General features: G+C 41.4%; 1 protein-coding gene across 7 annotated transcripts in view; it reads left to right on the top strand.

Moving 5' to 3' along the window:
- SYNDIG1 (synapse differentiation inducing 1) overlaps positions 1-20252 on the top strand; it is a 116200-nt gene that overhangs the window by 28109 nt on the left and 67839 nt on the right. The window contains exons 3-4 of one of the 7 annotated variants that reach the window (XM_036826830.1): positions 6153-6327; positions 15100-15147. The exons of 5 other annotated variants lie outside the window; for them this stretch is intronic. The gene's annotated coding sequence lies outside the window, so the exon portion shown is untranslated. The remainder of the gene's footprint in view (positions 1-6152; positions 6328-15099; positions 15148-20252) is intronic. One more of the 7 variants, XM_036826831.1, reaches the window with a different exon arrangement.

Here is a 20252-nt window from a genome sequence, read left to right as displayed (position 1 = left end):
GTTAGAATCAGGAATGATATTTAGCTGTCAGATAACTTAACTCTTCAAGGAAGAAAAAAGTCAACGAGATGAAAAAGATTGAAAATAAATGTTAAAACAAATCTAAAACATAGAGGCAACAAAATTAAGAGGAAAGCCTAGAAGTTAAAGATTGAAATTTAAAATAAAAACAAAAACCAAATGAGCACACAAAGGTTAAAACAAGACTAGGAATTGGAAGCTAAATAGATACAGTTCTTCAAAATGATTAAAAAAAAAAAAAAGACATGATTGTTCCAGCTCCCAACACCACCTACCCCCAGGCACGCTCTGGAATACTTGTGAGAATTGAAGGAAAAAGGAAATAAATAGAGGTAGAAGTAAGGAGCCTAAAGATTAACTTAAAGAGTATTGCCACCAGGCCAATAAGAAATAAAAACACAATTGCCGGGATGCCAAGTCCCAAAACAGAATGCATTCATTGTGACTTAAGAAAGTAACACGACGTAAAAAGACCATAAATAAAATGTATGAAGGATTCCAAAGGCTTGCGGTGTAAATCTCTCTCCGGAGTATCACTTTACTGTGTGATGTCCCTGGGTCCCTGTAATTTTTGCAGAAACCCCTGGCACAGATGCCAGTCGCTCAGAATTTATGACCAGCTGGGCTGCAGACATGTTTTATTCAGCCCCAGAGGGGTTCAGCGATTCAGTGCACACGTGCACACACACACGCACACACACACAACTTCAATTAGTTGTCATTTTAAAATAAATCTGGGTCTCTGGTTTCTTGTGAACTGTTTATTCTTTTTTTCTCCCTCAACTTATTTAAAGGTATAATTTTTATTCATATTGCTAGATACGACTCTTAAGATTTTAATGTGCATTCCTTAATGTACAAACTAGAGTCAGTGCTGTCATCGTCCTTTTCCTCAATGATATAAAGATCTTAGAATCCTCCTCGTGCCTTGCATGATTGTTCAGGATTTCTGTTCCTTTGTGACACCAGAATTCATCATTATTGCTGCATGGTTGCTGTCATCTTCTGTAGTCAATGCTTGTTAATGATTGGTCACATTTCTCCCTTCCTTACGTCTTCATCTCATTTCTGCATTCTGTGATCAATTTCCTTTGGTCTGGAGAACATGCTTCAGTAGCCTTTTCAGTGAAGGTCTGTTGGTGGTTTATTCTCAGTGAAGATCTGTTGGTGGTTTATTCTCAGTCTTTGGCCAAATGCAGTTTGTTCTCATTTGTGAAGAATAGTTTAGTTACTGAATTCTAGGTCCAGAGTGTTTTTGCACTTTCTCTGAGGTCTTTTTTGATTTTTTTACGGTTTCTATAGCTGCCGTTGAGAAATCTACTCTTGGTTTGCCTTTTTCCTAGAGACAATCTATATATTTTCCTCTTGTCAGGATCATATTTTTTGTATAGTTTTACTCTAAGATGTATAGGTGTGGAATCACCTGCATTATGTGCTTCTGAATCTGCAAATTTACATCTTTCACTAGTTCTGATAAAATCTCAAATCTCTTTAGATGTTGCCTCTTTCCTTCTCAACGTTCTCTGGAATCCCAGTCTCTTCCTGCAGTATTTCTATCAGGTGATTAAGGGACCTTCTCCTTTTATCTTCCTGCCTTCTCATCTGTGTTTCATGTTTCTCACCGTATGCTGAGTACAGGCAGTAACAGCACTGCCATATTACTGTTCCTTAATTCCCTCATCAGATAAGTCCCGTGTGCTCATTAACTCCTCCATCGTGTTTTAAATTCAATACATATTTTTACTTTAGGAAATTCCAATTTGCCTCGACTCTTTTGATAGCGTGCTTTTGTCTGTGTGGGTTTAGTGCCTCCTTGTACGCCTTGAACATCTTGAAAGCGACTTACTGTATCACCTCTTTCTTACTGTCCTTTATCCAAAGTTCGTGGGAGGCAGCTCCATCCGCTGACGCAGGCACATGGTGGGTTGTTTCTTGGTAAATTTTAAATGTTTATACTGTGATCCATCTCACTGGAACTCTGAAAATTCTAGCTAAGGGTTTACTGAGGGGAAGGTGCATCTGGCAGGTGCCCCGGGGATCCCTGACTCGAGACCATTTTTAAATGTGAGTTTCTCAGCTTGAGGGTTTTCCTGACCACGTGCATGATAACATTTCAGACCTCAGTTCTGCATGATGTGGAGTTTCCAGCAGAGAACGTGCCACAGTCTCAGGCCCTCACTGTACTGTTGGGCAGTGATTCTAGGCAGCGCTTTCACTGCATGTGTCATCCTTCGATGATCCCATCTTTATGTGGGGCCTCAGTCCCTACTCCTCCCGGAGGGACCACTACAACCCAAGCCTTGTTTACCGAGACGGGCCTCTCCCGAGAGAGGCAGCAGCATCAGCTTGTGTTTCAGACTCTGTATTTCACGTCTGTCTTTAACATTTCTGCCCCTGAATATTTCCCTTGCTCTCTTGTCAGCTCAGCTCTGCCTTTTGAAGAATCTGCTGCTATGCAATGTGGTCAGATGCCCTGTTGCAGGAGGTTACACATTGCATGCATAGTCTGCCTCAATGGAGAAAGCAGATTTCTCCCAAGAAATGAGATGATCTGGTGACACCAGGACTGAAATAGGCTAGAAATATGATCCAGCAATTCCACCCTTGGGTATTTACCCAAAAGAGAAATGGAGAAAGCAGATTTCTCAATGGAGAAAGCAGATTGCTCCCAAGAAATGAGATGATCTGGTGACACCAGGACTGAAATAGGCTAGAAACACGGGTGGGGCAAGTGCTCTGGGTTCAGCCTCTAATCTGTCACTTGGAATATTATCCTGGTCCCTGTGCTGGTTTGTGATCCAGCCTCATTCAGTGCCTATTTTTTCTAACTTTAAGGCTCACTGTGTCGAAGCCCGCCAGCTAAGACCAGCAGGAGCACAGCCTGGAATCAAATGAAATTGGCCGTATTCAGCCGCTGCCACAAGTCAAGGGGGGCTGCGTAGGCTCTCGAGAGCATCCTCAGAGGACGAGGGTCCTGAGGATCGGGGCTGGTGCTCAGTGCTTCTCAGGAGCAATTGGGGAGGGGGCAGTGATGGGGGTGACACTGCGGAGAAGCCCAGACAGGAACCTGTGTCCAAGCAGCGGGGCTGGGACGGCCGTTGGTGAGAGAGGGCATCACTCAGAAGCAAAGGCGGAGGCAGGTTTGTGGCTGCAGTGGGTTTCTTGTGCAGAAACAAGAATTTTTAATAGGAATTCTCCGTGTCCTGGTGGAAACACTGTATCACCAGCAGGGCTGATTTTTCCCTTATCTCACGTCTTGGGACTTAACTAACCTTTCAGGGAAATGTCTTCGTCAAAGAGAAACCCCTTGTTCTGAAGGAAAGCTCGGCTCTTCTGAAGCTCCTGTCGGGGGAGCAGCTGCCCCCCTGGCCCTGCCTGCGTCCCAGCCTCTGGTTCCTGCCGCGTCCCGTGTGTGACCCACCACATACACGACCTGAGCATCCCTGAACTCTGCATCTTCACTCGTAAAGCCCCGTCCACTGAACATTGAGGAATTCACCTGAGAAGTAGCCGGTTCCAGTCTGCTGCGAGGTAACAAGATTGATGAAGCAGCCGGTGACCTGCGATGAGGTCCCCACCCCGGCCTCCTAAGGCCTTTGCCCTCTGTCGTTGGTCCAGGCCGGCCCAGCGGGCTCCCTTACTCCAGTTGTGTTTGCTAGGTGTGTGGAAGCCGCCAGACTGGCAGAGGGACTGAAAATACACAGCGGGGAACAAGTCTGAGATGTCGCCCACACCTGGGCTGAAAGGTGACTTGCTCTCTCTAAGGCAGACCCTGGTGGATGCATTTCGGCTACTGATGTCGCACGTTTCTCAGGCCGAGCTGGCCCTGTGCTTCTCACACGAAGGTCCAGAAAGCAGCCTGAGCGTTTACTGTGTTAATTAATTAGAAGGTGGGCCGTGGACCCAGTGTGAGATTGTGCTTCCGTTTCTGAATCCTTGTAATAAAGAAAGTGTGTTTCCGGGTTAAAGAAGCCCTTCGTTATGGGGAAAATGTGAGGGAATGTCATTTTTTGGTTTTATGCTTTTAGTGTATTTTAGCAAATCTGAGGGTTAGTAATACCCCATTGCATGGGAAAAAGCAAACCCCTCTCCCAGTCTGTTCTTGTGGGTCCCTGAGATCTCGTGCTGCCCCCTAAGTGTCTTTTTGTAGACGGTTTACGATGTGAACGAGGACCTGGCCGTGTTCTCTTTCTGGATTCATTTCTGTGAATTTGGGACGGTAAGAAGCATGTCATTCTTACAGCTTTCTTTTTACCCTTTTCCATGAAATGGATCCTAGCAACAGCCAATCCACAGCCCACTTCTGTTTGTGTCTTCTCTGTGGAAATGGAGGGGCCGCTGTGTGGCTCCTTTGATCCTTTGGTAACTTTATTCCTCATGAAACTCTGGTCTGCTGGGTGCACAGTCAAGTTCTCTCTCCCTCTGTCTCTCCCCTGCGCAGTCACACGTGTGTGTGCGCACACACACACACACACACACATCCCTACCACCTCACAAAGCACAGGATATAACTACTGCAGGTGAAGCCCATCTAGTAACCAGCCCGCCCGCAAGGATTTTCTGGGTAGATGTCGCAGTCTGAGGTTCTCTTTAATATTGTATTTCTCCAGTTCTAACATGCACGGTCTTCACACTTTAAAGTTTCCGAAATTTTGAAATAGGGATGCATCTTACTATCAATGGCTACTGAGACTTGTTGAAATATGACAAGGGTTTTCCCTGAGTGTATCTTTATGTATGTGAGCAAATTTAAGTGAATATTGACTGCACAAAACCATAACAAAGTATTATAGCGTTTAAATATATATACTTAATATAATTATATATTTTTTAAATAATATTTTGTATATACTATATATATATGATTTTAAATAAGGGCAATAATAGTACCAAATTGGGAGACTGTAATCTGAATTAACATGTTCTAAGGTTCTTGTATTTTCCAGAAAGTGGTAAAAGAACTAATTTATATTAAACTCAAATAGCTTCAAATTTACTGTACCTTATTGGCTTGGACGCCAAAGTCGTTGCTTCCTTTTTTGAAGAAAGTCATTTTTTTAATGTGGTTAAATGCACATTACATAAGATTTACCATTTTGACCATTTTTAGATATGCACTTCAGTAATATTAAGTATATTCACATTGTTGTGCAATCATCACCCCCATCCATCTCCAGAACTTTTTCGTCATCCCAAATTGAACCTTATATCCATTAAATAATAATTCCCCTTCCCCATCCCCCAGCCCCTGGTAACCACCATCCTCCTTTCTATCTCTATGAATTTGACCAGGAGGTACCTCCTAGAAGTGGAATCATACAATATTTGTCCTTTTGTATCTGGCTTATTTCACTTAGCATCATGTTTTCAAGTTTCCTCCGTGTTATAGCACATGTCAGAATTTCCTTCCTTTGTAAGGCTGAATAATGTTCCATTGTATGAATGTATCACATTTTGCTTGTCCTTCATCTATTGATGGGCACGTGGGTTGCTTCCACCTTGTGCCTGTCGTGATTAATGCTCTTACAAACATAGTGTACAAATATCTCCTGGAGACCCTGCTCTCAGTTCTTTTGGGTAAATACCCACAGGTGGAATTGCTGGATCATATGCTAGTTCTGTGTTTAATTTTTGAGGAACCACCAAACTGTTTTCCATGGTGGCTGTACCATTTTACACTCCCACCAGCAATGCACAAGGGTTCCAATTTCTCCACAATAAGTGATTTAAAAAATATTTTTGTGGTTATTTTGGCTAGGATAACAAAGACACAGTAAAATATTAAGTAGTAGACAAAAATAGCAATGAAAATTCCAGACCTCTTACCTTGAGTCCTAACACATCAGTCATACCCCCATCTTGCTCCCCAGATAGCCATCACCACACCTGTACTGCTGGGTGCATCTGGTTTTTTCTTGCTTTGTTAGCTTTAGATTCTGTCCAGTGGACTCCCTGCTTTGACAGGGGAGAATTTCACTTACTGAAGGCTAGAATGAAGATCACTAATATTACTGCCCATCTCCTTCCACCTCCCCCAACCTTTCTGGTGTGTAATTTTGAGTTCTTCTGTCTGTTACTATTGTATCTGTAAATGGACGTGATTAAACCCCCATCTCCCATCTTCCTACCAGGCAAGAGGAGGCCGTGGGCGGCACGCTTGCCCACTCTTCTTCCCTCGTACCATGTGCCTTCCTGTGAGCTCGGCTGTGTCCTGAATTTACACTGGGATGAGTGCATCTCGCTTAGTGGCTGTGAGTCAGATCCTGAAATCAGGCTTCCCGGCTGTGACTCTGGCTCTGCTTGCAGGTGAGGGCAGGGTACTCAGCCTCTGGGTGCTTAGTTTCCACGTTGATGGAATGAGGATAACGGTAATACCTACCTCAAGGGGTTATTTTGAAAATTAAACAGGATAATCCTTATAAAGATTTTAGCGCAGTGCCTGGCATTTAGGAAATGCCCAGCACTTCTTGGCCAAAATGATGATGATGACAGCTTGGTCGGGACTGGTAACCTTTAAAATCTGTTTTTTAATTATGTAGATTCCAAATACTAAATTATTAAAGTTATCATCATGATTCTATAAATATTACTGACTGTAAACTCAAGCTGTAGTGATAAAATACTATTTCCTCTGTACTAGTTGCCAGTATCAGACCTCCTGTACCAGAAGAAGAAATAGTCTTTAGTGTCCAGGTCAAAGGGGTTCTACCCTTTTATGTTCCATAGCTGCCCAAAATAGTGAGAAATTTTGTTTTCTTCGTATTTAGACACATGGAACTCTTGCACAGTTTTTCTGGTTGTGTGTTTCTCCTGCAGTTTCTAAATAACCTTCTTTTAACATTGAGGGAAGAACCCTGTGGCTTCTTCCAGCATCACGGGTGTCTTCTAGCACCGTGTTTGTTCTGTCTTTCCTGTTGTTGAGGAAACAACACAACAAACATAACTTGCCTTTGTGAAGCCCACAGATGTTTGTTATAAATTAAACAGATTGCTGCAAGAAAGCTGCTATACAGGGATTTCTTTTTATTCATTTCTGGATATTCACTGTTTCTTTTATCCCTGATTACCCACTTCTTTGGTTTTCACGATCACTTTTTTTTCTGGAGTAAATGTGTGAGCAACTTATTTAGAGAGGGCATGTGCGAGGTAAATATTCTGAGTGCTGAAAATATTTACCGTTGTTGTTTGGTTTCCTTTTTGTTTTTGCTCACACTTGAATGATTGGCTTGCTGGGGTGCATAACTTAAAGTTTTTCTCCCGACTTTGAGGGCACGACCCCACTGTCTTTCCAGCCTGCGTTGTTCTAATGGAAAGTCAGGTGTCAGCCTGTGTGCCCGTCCCCTCAGCCACCACCCATGTCCCCTCGGATTCCAGGCTTCGGCCACCCCGTCCCTTCATTCTTTCAGCTCTACTGTGGCTTTTCAAAATTCTTTAAGTATTTGTTACTACTTTCTTTTCTAGTAAGACCTTTCTTATTCTTTTTTCTTTAATAGATCTTTATTGGAGTATAACTGCTTCACAATACTGTGTTAGTTTCTGTTGCACAACAAAGCAAATCAGCGATATGCATACCCATGTCCCCATATCCCCTCCCTCTTGAGCCTCCCTCCCATACTCCCTATCCCACCCCTCTAGGTCATTGCAAAGCACCGAGCCGATCTCCCTGTGCTATGCTGCTGCTTCCCACCAGCCAACTATTTTACATTTGGTAGTGTATATATGTCGATGCTACTCTCACTTCGCCCCAGCTTTGCCTTCTCACTCAATGTCCTCAAGTCCATTCTCTATGTCTACCTCTTTATTCCTGCCCTACAATTAGGTTCATCAGTACCATTTTTTTTTTTAGATTCCATATATATGCATTAGCATATATTTGTGGTATTTGTTTTTCTCTTTCTGACTTACTTCACTCTGTATGACAGACTCATACATATATGCATTAGCATATTTTTTTTCAGATTCTATATATATGCATTAGCATATATTTGTGGTATTTGTTTTTCTCCTTCTGACTTACTTCACTCGGTATGACAGACTCTAGGTCCATCCACCTCACTACAAATAACTCAATTTCGTTTCTTTTTATGGCTGAGTAATATTCCATTGTATATATGTGCCACATCTTCTTTATCCATTCATCTGTCGATGGACATTTAGGTTGCTTCCATGTCCTGGCTATTGTAAATAGAGCTGCAATGAACATTTTGGTACATGACTCCTTTTGAATTATGGTTTTCTCAGGGTATATGCCCAGTAGTGGGATTGCTAAGTCATATGGTAGTTCTATTTTTAGTTTTTTAAGGAACCTCCATACTGTTTTCCATAGTGGTTGTATCCATTTACATTCCCACAACAGTGCAGGAGGGTTCCCTTTTCACCACACCCTTTCCAGCATTTATTGTTTCTAGATTTTTTGATAATGGCCATTCTGACCAGCGTGAGGTGATACCTCATTGTAGTTTTGATTTGCATTTCTCTAATAATTAGTAATGTTGAGCATCTTTTCATGTGCCTCTTGGCCATCTGTATGTCTTCCTTGGTGAAATGTCTATTTAGGTCTTCTGCCCATTTTTTAACTGGATTGTTTGTTTTTTTGATATTGAGCTCCACGAGCTGTTTGTATATTTTGGAGATTAATCCTTTGTCTGTTGTTTCATTTGCAAATATTTTCTCCCATTCTGAGGGTTGTCTTTTCATCTTGTTTATGGTTTCCTTTGCTGTGCAAAAGCTTTTAAGTTTAATTAAGTCCCTTTTTTTTGATTTTTGGTTTTATTTCCGTTACTCTAGGAGGTGTGTCAAAAAAGATCTTGCTGTGGTTTATGTCAAAGAGTGTTTTTCCTATGTTTTCCTCTAAGAGTTTTATAATGTCTGGTCTTACATTTAAGTCTTTAACCCATTTGGAGTTTATTTTTGTGTATGGTGTTAGGTAGTGTTCTAATTTCATTCTTTTACATCTAGCTGTCCAGTTTTCCCAGCACCACTTATTGAAGAGGCTGTCTTTTCTCCATTGTATGTTCTTGCCTCCTTTGTCGTAAATTAGGTGCCCATATGTGTGTGGGCTTATCTCTGGGCATTCTATCCTGTACCATTGATCTATATTTCTGTTTTTGTGCCAGTAATACTGTCTTAATTACTGTAGCTTTGTGGTATACTGTGAAGTCGGGGAGCCTGATTCCTCCAGCTCCGTTTTACTTTCTCAAGATTGCTTTGGCTATTTGGGGTCTTTTGTGTTTCCATACGAATTGTAAGATTTTTTGTTCTAATTCTGTGAAGAATGCCATTGGTAGTTTGATAGGGATTGCATTGAATCTTTAGATTGCTTTGGGTAGTATAGTCATTTTCACAATATTGATTCTTCCAATCCAAGAACATGGTATATTATCCATCTGTTTATGTCATCTTTGAGTTCTTTCATCAGTGTTTTACAGTTTTCTGAGTACAACTCTTTTGCCTCCTTAGGCAGCTTTATTCCTAGGTATTTTATTCTTTTTGTTGCAATGGTAAATGGGAGTGTTTCCTTAATTTCTCTTTCTGATTTTTCATTGTTGGTGTATAGGAATGCCAGAGATTTCTGTGCATTAATTTTGTATCCTGAAAACTTACCAAATTCATTGATTAGTTCTAGTAGTTTTCTGGTGGCATCTTTAGGATTTTCTATGTATAGTATCATGTCATCGGCAAACAGTGACAGTTTTACTTCTTTTCCAACTTGTATTCATTTTATTTCTTTTTCTTCTCTGATTATGTGGCTAGGACTTCCAAAACTGTGTTGAATAAGAGTGGCAAGAGTGGACATCCTTGTCTTGTTCCTGATCTTAGTGGAAATGCTTTCAGTTTTTCACCATTGAGTATGATGCTTGCTGTGGGTTTGCCATATATGGCCTTTATTATGTTGAGGTAGGTTCCCTCTATGCCCATTTTCTGGAGAGTTTTTATCATAAATGAGTGTTGAATTTTGTCAAAATCTTTTTCTGCATCTATTGAGATGATCATATGGTTTTTATTCCTTAATATGTTAATGTGGTGTATCACATTGATTGATTTGCATATATTGAAGAATTCTTGCATCCCTGGGATAAATCCCACTTGATCATGGTGTATGATCCTTTTAATGTGCTGTTGGATTCTGTTTGCTAGTATTTTGTTCAGGATTTTTGCATCTATGTTCATCAGTGATATTGGTCTATAATTTTCTTTTTTATGATATCTTTTTCTGGTTTTGGTATCAGGGTGATGGTGGCTTCATAGAATGAATTTGGGAGTGTTTCTCTCTCTGCAACTTTTTGGAAGAGTTTGAGAAGGATCAGTGTTAGCTCTTCTCTAAATGTTTGATAGAATTCGCTTGTGAAGCCATCTGGTCCTGGACTTTTGTTTGTTGGAAGATTTTTAATTACACTTTCAATTTCATTACTTGTGATAGATCTGTTTATAGTTTTTAATTTTTCCTGGTTCAGTCTTGGAAAATTGTACCTTTCCAAGAATTTGTCCATTTCTTTGTGGTTGTCCATTTCTTTGTGGTTGTCCATTTTATTGGCATATAATTGTTTGTAGTACTCTCTTATAATCCTTTGTATTTCTGCAGTGTCAGTTGTGATTTCTCCTTTTTCATTTCTAATTATATTGATTTGCATTTTCTCCCTTTTTTTCTGGATGAGTCTGGCTAAGGGTTTATCAATTTTGTTTATCTTCTCAAAGAACCAGCTTTTAGTTTTATTGATCTTTGCTATTGTTTTCTTCATTTCTATTTCATTTATTTCTGCTCTGATCTTTATGATTTCTTTGCTTCTGCTGACTTTGGGTTTTCTTTGTTCTTCTTTCTCTAGTTGCTTTAAGTGTAGGGTTAGATTGTTTGAGATTTTTCTTGTTCCTTGAGGTGAGATTGAATTGCTATAAACGTCCCTCTTAGAACTGCTTTTGCTGCATCCTATAGGTTTTGGGTCATCGTGTTTTCATTGTCATTTGTTTCTATGTACTTTTTTATTTCTTCAGTGATCTGTTACTTAATAGTGCACTCTTTAGCCTCCATGTATTTGTGCTTTTTACAGTTTTTTTTCCTGTAATTGATTTCCAATCTCATAACATTGTGGTCAGAAAAGATGCTTGATACGATTTCAATTTTCTTAAACTTTCCAAGGCTTGATTTGTAACCCAAGATGTGATGTATCCTGGAGAATGTTCCGTGTGCACTTGAGAAGAAAGTGTATTCTGCCACTTTTGGGTAGAATGTTCTATAAATATCAATTAGATCTATCTGGTCTATTGTGTCATTTAAAGCTTGTGTTTCCTTATTTATTTTCTGTTTGGATTATCTGTCCACTGGTGTAAGTGGGATGTTAAAGTCCCCTATTATTATTGTGTTACTGTCAATTTCTCCTTTCATGGTTGTTAGCATTTGCCTTATGTATTGTGGTGCTCCTTTTTTGGGTGCATAAACATTTATAATTGTTATATCTTCTTCTTGGTTTGACCCTTTGATCATTATGTAGTCCCTCCTTATCTCTTGTAACAGTCTTTATTTTAAAGTCTCTTTTATCTGATATGAGTATTGCTACTCCAGCTTTCTTTTGATTTCCATTTGCATGGAATATATTTTTCCATCCCCTCACTTTCAGTCTGTATGTGCCCCTAGGTCTGAAGTGGGTCTCTTGCAGACAGCATATATATGGATCTTGTTTTTGTATCCATTCAGCCAGTCTGTGTCTTTTGGTTGGAGCATTTAATCCCTTTACATTCAAGGTTATTATCAATATGTATGTTCCTATTACCATTTTCTTAATTGTTTTGGGTTTGTTTTTGTGGGTCCTTTTCTTCTCTTGTGTTTCCCACTTAGAGAAGTTTCTTTAGCATTTGTTATAAAGCTGGTTTGGTGGTGCTGAATTCTCTTAGCTTTTGCTTGTCTGAAAAGCTGTTGACTTCTCCATCGAATCTGAATGAGATCCTTGCTGAGTAGAGTAATCTTGGTTGTAGGTTTTTCTCTTTCATCACTTTAAGTATATCCTGCCACTCCCTTCTGGCCTTCAGAATTTCCACTGAAAAATCAGCTGATAAGCTTATGGGGATTCCTTTGTATGTTATTTTTTGTTTTTCCCTTGCTGCTTTTAATTTTTTTTCTTTGAATTTAATTTTTGTTAGTTTGATTAATATGTGTCTTGGTGTGTTTTTCCTAGGGTTTATCCTGTATGGGGCTCTCTGTGCTTCCTGGACTTGAATGACTATTTCCTTTCCCAGGTTAGGGAAGTTTTCAACTATAACCTCTTCAAATATTTTCTCAGACCCTTTCTTTTTCTCTTCTTCTGGGACCCCTATAATTCGAATGTTGGTGTGTTTAGTGTTGTCCCAGAGGTCTCTGAGATTATCTTCAATCCTTTTCATTCTTTTTGCTTTATTCTGCTCCTCGGCAGTTATTTCCACCATTTTGTCTTCCAGCTCATTTATTCATTCTTCTGCCTCAGTTATTCTGTTATTGATTCCTTCTAGTGTATTTTTCATTTCAGTTATTGTGTTGTTCATCTCTGTTTGTGTGTTCTTTAGTTCTTCTAGATCTTCGTTAAACATTTCTTGTATTTTCTCAAACCGTGCTTTCATTCTGTTTCCAAGATTTTGGATCATCTTTACTATCATTACTCTGAATTCTTTTTCAGGTAGATTGCCTATTTCCTCTTCATTTATTTAGTCTTGTATGTTTTTACCTTGCTCCTTCATCTGTGACATATTTCTTTGCCATCTCTTTTTTTTTTTTTTTTTTTTTTTTATCGGTGGGATTGTGTTCCTGTTTTACTGGTTGTTTGGTCTGAGGCTTCCAACATTGGAGTTTGTAGGCTATTGGGTAGAACTGCGTCTTGGTGCTGAGATGAGGAACTCCATGAGACCTCACTCCAATGGATATTCCCTTGGGTCTGAGGTTCTCTGTTAGTCCAGTGGTTCCGACTCAGAGCTCCCACTGCAGGAGCTTTGGCCCAACCCCAGGCTCAAGAACCAAGATCCCACAAGCTGTGTGGGGCAGCAAAAAAAAAAAAAAGAACAATAACAAAGTAAAAAATAAAATTAGACTAGGAGACTATAAGATATGTTAAAAGAATGTAAAAATAAAAATATAGATGAATAAACTGGAAGGTACATCAGTACCACAATAGTAGAAAAGAGGAGGGAAAAGAAAAACAAAGGAGGGGGAAAGGCCTTGACTGTGGATGGCAGGGCCTAAGCAACGGCGAGATTTGGGCAGTGGGCAGGGCCAATTCTCAGGACCCATAGCGCTGGAAAAGCCCCTGGGGGCTGTAGGGGGTTGGGCTTGGGCTCAAGGAACAGACGGGGCCCAGGTGTGCCCCCCACCCCTGGTCTCAGAGGGCAGGGGACCTCACCTGGGAGCGCAGCAGGCTTCCTCGGCTCGAGTGGGTGGGGCAATCACCCTTGGGTCCTCTCCCACTCCTCCCAGAGGGCCCCCTCCTGCCTCTCCTGATCTCCCCAGCCTCTCTCCTATGCCCCCAGGACCCACACGGCCTGGATGGGGCTTTGGAGGTGGGGTACCAGCTTGGGAGCTCAGCAGGCTCCCCGACCCCAGTGGGCCAGGTAATCACCCTCTGCTCCTCTCCCGCTTTTCCCATAGAGTCCCTCCTGCCTGCCTCTCCTCATCCTGTCTGGCCTCCACTTCTCCACCCTCCTCAGTCCCGCTACATCCTACCAGTTCACTTTGGGGTTCCTCCTGTCTCCTTGGGCGTCAGAGTCCCCCACCAGTGGCCAGCAGGCACCCTAGTTGTGGGGAGAGGCTAACTCCATGTCTTCCCACACCGCCATCTTGACTCTGCCTCTCTTATTCTTTCAGTAGTATTTTAATGAGATCTCCATCCAGAGTCAGAAGCCTGGCTTGGTCACGGGCACCCAGCCTCTCATCAGGGCCACCAGAGGGTTTTCCAAAGAACAGACTTTGGCTTTGCTGGTTCCCTGTGTTGTGCCTCTGCTTTCTATTTCACTATTTCTGCTCTTATCTTTATTACTACCTGTCACATGTATTCTTTCACTTTATTATTATTTTGGCTAATTTATTATTTGGATGTTGACTCATTATGTTTCAGCCTTTATTTTCCCAATATATGCATTTAAGGCTATCTCTTTTCCTCTAAGTATCTCTTCACCTGCATCGCTAGGTTTTGATATGTAGTTTGTTTTATTTTTTATTTTTTTATTTATTTTTTATTATTTTTATTATTATTATTTTTTGGCTGTGTTGGGTCTTCGTTGCTGCGCATGGGCTTTCTCTAATTGCAGTGAGTGGGGGCTACTCTTCATTGAGGTGCACAGGCTTCTCACTGTCATGGCTTCTCTTGTTGCAGAGCACAGGCTCTAGGCTGCGTGGGCTTCAGTAGTTGTGGCACACGGGCTCAGTAGTTATGGCATGCAGGCTCTAGAGCACAGGCTCAGTAGTTGTGGCGCACGGGCTTAGTTGCTCTGCGGCATGTGGGATATCCCACTTCTGGGGCCAGGGATCGAACCCGTGTCCCCTGCATTTGCAAGCGGATTCTTAACCACTGCGCCACCAGGGAAGCCCCCATGTTTGTTTTAATATGTAGTTTTTTCACTGTGATTCAGTTCTAAATAAATTTATATTTTGTTATGATTCTTCTTTGGTCCAATGGTTCTTAAGAAAGTGTTTCTTTTTTCTTCACTACCAAATGAGAGTGGTTTTTACTAAATGTATTGACTGCTATATCAACGGTGCTGTGGTTAGAGAACATCGTCTATAAGATACTAATTATGTGAAATGTGTTGGTACTTCATGGCTTAGTACTTGATCTACTTTTGAAAGGGAGGGAGGAATGGACGGAGGGAGGGAAGGAAGGGAAACTAAGGAGAAACAGAGAAAAAAAAATACATGTGCCTAGAAGAATCTATTCTTTAATTGCTGGATGCAGAGTTTTATATATGCTCATTGCTTAAAATTGCTACTGTTGCTTTTTGAATATTCCATGTCTTTTTTATTTTTGGTCTATTTCTTAACATAATTTAGAGAGTGTTTTGAAGTCTCTTGTTCTGGTGGTGAAGATATCCCATTATCTCTGTAATTCTACCAATTTCACTTTGTAGATTATGATATGAATTGATTGTGTGCACAGAAGTTGATCGTTGAGGCTGGTGAGTTGAACCTCTTACTATGTATTATCTATGTTGCTATGTAGTGGCATTTCCTACTCCTTGGTGTCTACTTTGTTTTAGATTCACTAAACTGTGCCAGGTTTATTTTCTGCTTAGGATTTTTCTCATATACATGTTTTTCATCCTTTTGCTTTCAATACTTCCACGTCCTTATGCTTTAGGTGTGTCTCTTATAAATAACATATGTCTGGATACTGTTTTGTATATTTATTTATTTTTAGAGAGACAAGTTTACTTCTTTCTTTCCATTCTTTTTTTTTTTTTTTTTTTTTTGGTTGCATTGGGTCTTCATTGCTGCGCACGGGCTTTCTCTAGCAGCGGTGAGCAGGGGCTACTCTTAGTTGCAGTGTGTGGGCTTCTCATTGCAGTGGCTTCTCTTGCTGTGGAACACAGGCTCTAGGCGCGTGGGCTTCAGTAGTTGTGGCACGTGGGCTCCGTAGTTGTGGCACACAGACTTAGTTGCTCCATGGCATATGGGATCTTCCTGGACCAGGGCTCAAACCCATGTCCCCTGCATTGGCAGGCGGACTCCTAACCACTGTGCCACCAGGGAAGCCCTGGATACTGTTTTAAACCCTGAGTAAAAATCCATTTTAACTGGCATTTTCAACTAATTAATGCCTGTTGTGAATGCTGATATATTTTCACTAGTTACCTCAATTTTTTTATTTTTATTTTTGTCCTGCTCTATTTTTTTCAGTCTTACTCACTTTTTCTCTCTCCTGATTTGAAATGTGTATACTATTTTTATTCATTTCGTAGTTATCCTTGAAATTTACCCAGGCATATTTAACCTAAGTCTAAAACTGAATAATTTAAGACATTTCTGCAACATTGAAAGGATCTTAGTATCACCCACCTCCTGATTTACATACTATTGTTTTCCAGTGTTTAAATTTTTTAGATGAACCTCACAGTTTAGGGGCAGGGGTCGTATATCCTCATTATTTGTTTGGATTCACGAATGTGGTGTTGGTTTCTCTGTTCACCAGTCCTTGCCTCCCAAGCTACCTGCCGGCATCGTTTCTCTTCCTCCTGAAGTGCATCCTTTAGAATTCTTTTTGGCTTAAGTCTCTTCTTTTCTTGATCTGTCTTATCTCACTTTGTTCTTGAAAGACGATTTTATTGCATACAGTTAAAGTTGGCAGCTACTTTTGATACACTGAAGCTCTCAGCCCATCTCTGTTACCTGATGTCGGTTGTCATTCTGATGTTTGTTGCTGAGTAAATTATCTGCCCTTTTCCTGTGACTGCTGTTAAGGTCTCCTTGAAGTTCACGTTTATCAGTTTGACTACAGCATGTCCGTGTGGCATTTCCTGTGTTTATCTGCCCTTTCTTCTCTCTTTCTGGAACTTCTACTAGAAGTAGTTGAACCTTCTTATTCTGTACACCACACTCTTAACCAATATTTTCTCTTTTCTATCATCTCTTTTTCTTTTAATGATGCATTCTGGGTATTTTCTCAGATGCATCTTCTTGTTGGTTTTTTTTTCAGCTGCATCTATTTTGCTATTTTAATTCTTCTGTTGTGTTTTTCTAACACAGTAAATATTTTCACTTTTTAAAATTCAAACTATTTTTATTTTTTCTGTTTATTTCTGATAGTCTCTTGTGACTTGCTCATCTTTAAATATTTCTATTTCTTTCATAAATATTTCACAAATTATTTCTATAATTTTATAACTCTACATTTCTACAAATATTTCTGTAAATATTTTATAAACAATTGTTCTATCTTCCTACTATTCCAATATCTGAAGTCCTTGATTGTCCAAAGTGTTTGGTTTTTTTTTTCTATTGATTCTCACTCACAGGGGCATGCAGTCTTTGTGTACAGGGAACTTTAATTGTCAGCTCATTGCTTGATCTTATTATGTGCTTAAATTTGGGGGGCTTTCCACCCTAGAGTTTTGATTCTATTTCTGCCTGTGGCTAGGGGTCATCACTTACTTGATGCTATGTCAGAATCTACAGAACAGTGGATCTCAAAGTGTGGCCCATGGATCTGCATCCCCATCCCACTGAATAAGAAACTCTGCTGGGGCCCTGGGAATCTATGCTTGGACAAGGCCTCCAGGTGACTGTAGTGTGTGCTTGCACTGAGACCACTTCCATCAAGAGTCTTAGCCAAGAATAGGGGCCCAGTATCAACTTCATCATCTTGTTTCTCTACCAAGGCTGCATAACTCACTGTCACTGTTGCATTTGTCATCCTAAATCAGTGCAACCCTGCCCATCCCAGTAGTTCTTTATGGAATGGCAGTGATCTTTGGTGATTTTGCTTCACAACCAGCACGCCTCCGAGTGTGTTCTAATCCTGGGTTTTATTTTGTAGTAAGAGAATCCCTTGGAGCAGCTCGTCAACTTTAATGCCAGAGTGGACAGTCTGTCCATTGAGGTTTTAATTTCGAAAAATGTAATTTTTTTTACTTTTAAAGTTCTAAGTCCTGCATTTTCAAACACAGTAAGCATGTTTATTCTATACCTTGTATCTGATGTCAGTACCTGCAGCCAGTGTGATCCTGGTCGTGCAGCGTTTGCTTGCCCCTGCTGACTGGGGCTTATTTCCTCAAGTGCTTCATCCCAGACTCAGGTTCCAGAGCATCTGTGAACATTTTCTGAGACCCGTCTTTAGCACATTCTTCCAGAAGGGATTTTCATTTGCTTCTGCCAAGAATTGGGGCAGGCTGGGGAGGAAGTTCCCAGCCCAAGACACTCCAAGCTGAGTGTTCAAGGCACACGGAGGGTGAGGACTCGGGGTGTGAGGACTCAGGGTGTGAGTGCAGGCTTGTGGCTGCAGGTTCACCCACAAGATCTCAGGGACAAGAATACTTACTTGCAAGGCTTCTGTCTCTCTCACTCACTGGTGGGGAAGAATATTCTTGCTTGATTCTGTGTCCTCATTCACAGCCTTTTCACGGGATTCTTTGACCACGTGGGTGGTCTCCACACCTTCGAACCATAAAGTGGTATGGGGGGCGGGGGTGGGGTGTCATTGCTCTTGATGGTGATGGTAGTGACAGCATCACTTGTGCTGATGGTGGTGGTGTTAGTGGTGGTGGTGGCATGGGAGGGGTTGTGGTCAGGAATCAGTCAGCTTTTCCTGTGAAGAGCCAGATAGTAAATACTTTAGGCTTTGCAGACCATATGGCCTCTTATTAAAGGTGCTCAACTCTTCTCTTTTAGTGCAGAACAGCCAGAGGCATATGTGAACGAATGGACGTGGATGGGGTTCAATAAAACTGTATTTATGGACACTGACTTTTGAATTTCTTAGTTTTCATGTATCATGGAATATAATTCTTACCTTCAATCATTTAAAATGTAAAAATTTTTCTTAGCTTGCGGGCTGGATTAGTCCTGTGGGCTATAGTTTGCCATTTCCTGGTGGTGGTAGTGATGTGATGATGAAGAATGTGATGATGAGGGTAGAGATGTTGATGATGAGAATGTTGATGATGAGGGTGCTGGTGGTGATGGTGGAGACTATGGAGATGGTGGTGATGGTGGTGATGGTGGAGATGGTGGTGATGGTGGTGATGGTGGTGGTGATGAAAACCTGGAGGTTGTGAAGGTGGACATGGAGGTGCTATTGGAGTGGAAGGCTCTTCTCAGGACATCTTTAAGACTGAGATGGAGACCCATAAAGCTAAAGGAAGTTGACACAACTTTCACAGGCAGCAGAGGCCCTGATACGCAGGTTTTCTCACTTCCGATATCACAGCATTTCCTCTTCACGTTCATGAATCAGACTCAGATTCCTGTGCTCTTCCCAGAGGTGCTGTGACAGAGACTGGCTCCTGGCAGGAGTCTGGATCTGCTGTGTGAGCAGGAAGTTCCAGGCCACCAGAAGTGATGAGTTGGGGTGATACAGCATTTTGCAATTGTTACATGCCATTTAAACGTTAAATAACAATAACTGATCTGGTTCTGAATGCTTCATTAACTATCTCCAGTGCCAAATCACAGGCTTTTCTGTGTGTTTGTGTTAAAGGCAAATTTTAATTGTTTTAATAAGGATTCGCAAGCAGATCTCTTCTCTCGACACTTGGGCATTGGTGGGAACGCATCTATTATTTGCTTAGCAGGAGGGAAGTATTGCTGTTGACACAAAAGGCGTCTGACAGTGTTGGGGTTTAGGGGAGACCCCGCATCTGGTGCCCTCCTGACGTTTGCTGATTGAGCTGCATGAGGGCGGATTGTGTGAGGAACAATCCAGGCCTGTCACGTGTCCCAAGTGTCGCGCTAAACGAATCTGCTAATTAGTTTCATTTTCCCCATCAGCTGCCTAGCTACTTTGCTCTATTCTCTTTTGCCTCAGAGATGCTGCTCTAAAGGTGGTTTTATGTGTTAAATGTGACTGTTGCTGCACAAGATCTTTGGCACATAAGGGTCTTAATTAGCCACCGAAGCACGACATCAGGTACTACTTTGTGAAATTCCTCCCCCTCAACACACACACACATAAACAAGCCCAGCAGTGCAGGGCCTCATGTCTTCCTGTGGAGGTGGGGGTGGGATGAGTGAGGGGGTGGGGCAGGAGACACAGATTTTTTTCAAAATCTAGCATTGTTCACAGGCTCAGAGAAAAGGACAACTCATAGGAAGAAGGTGTTGTTCTTCATTTGTCTTTACTTCATTGCTCATACCTGTGTTTGGAAATTATTACACTTACAACGCTGCTTCCCAAAACTTTCTTTTGATTATTTCCTAGTTATTTCCTCAGAGCAGAGCATCTATGAAACATTAGAAACAAGGTTGAGAAAAATACAACCTGGAATGTATAATCCCAGTTTCTACACAGAGAGGTCCATGTATAATTCTGCCGTGTTCATAATAGAGGATGCTGGTGGAGTATGTGCATAGTGGGGTGAGATGCAGATGGAGCTCAGTATCGCTCAAACCCTGTTTCTGGTGAGGGAGACGGGGCTGAGGCTGCAGCCTGGGCTGCCTTGTTCTGAAGCACCTGCTGCATTTCTGCATCTCCGACAGAAAGTCGGAGCTTTCTGTCCAGTGAGGAGACAGGCCCAGACCGTGGTGTTCCCTCCATCAGCAGGTTGCGTGGCCTGCCTGCCTGTGGGCT

This window comes from Balaenoptera musculus, chromosome 15 (assembly GCF_009873245.2).
Source record: "Balaenoptera musculus isolate JJ_BM4_2016_0621 chromosome 15, mBalMus1.pri.v3, whole genome shotgun sequence".
Taxonomy (NCBI): Eukaryota; Metazoa; Chordata; class Mammalia; order Artiodactyla; family Balaenopteridae; genus Balaenoptera; species Balaenoptera musculus.
Note: the sequence above shows the minus strand (reverse complement) of the source record. Positions and strands in the feature narration are given on the sequence as shown.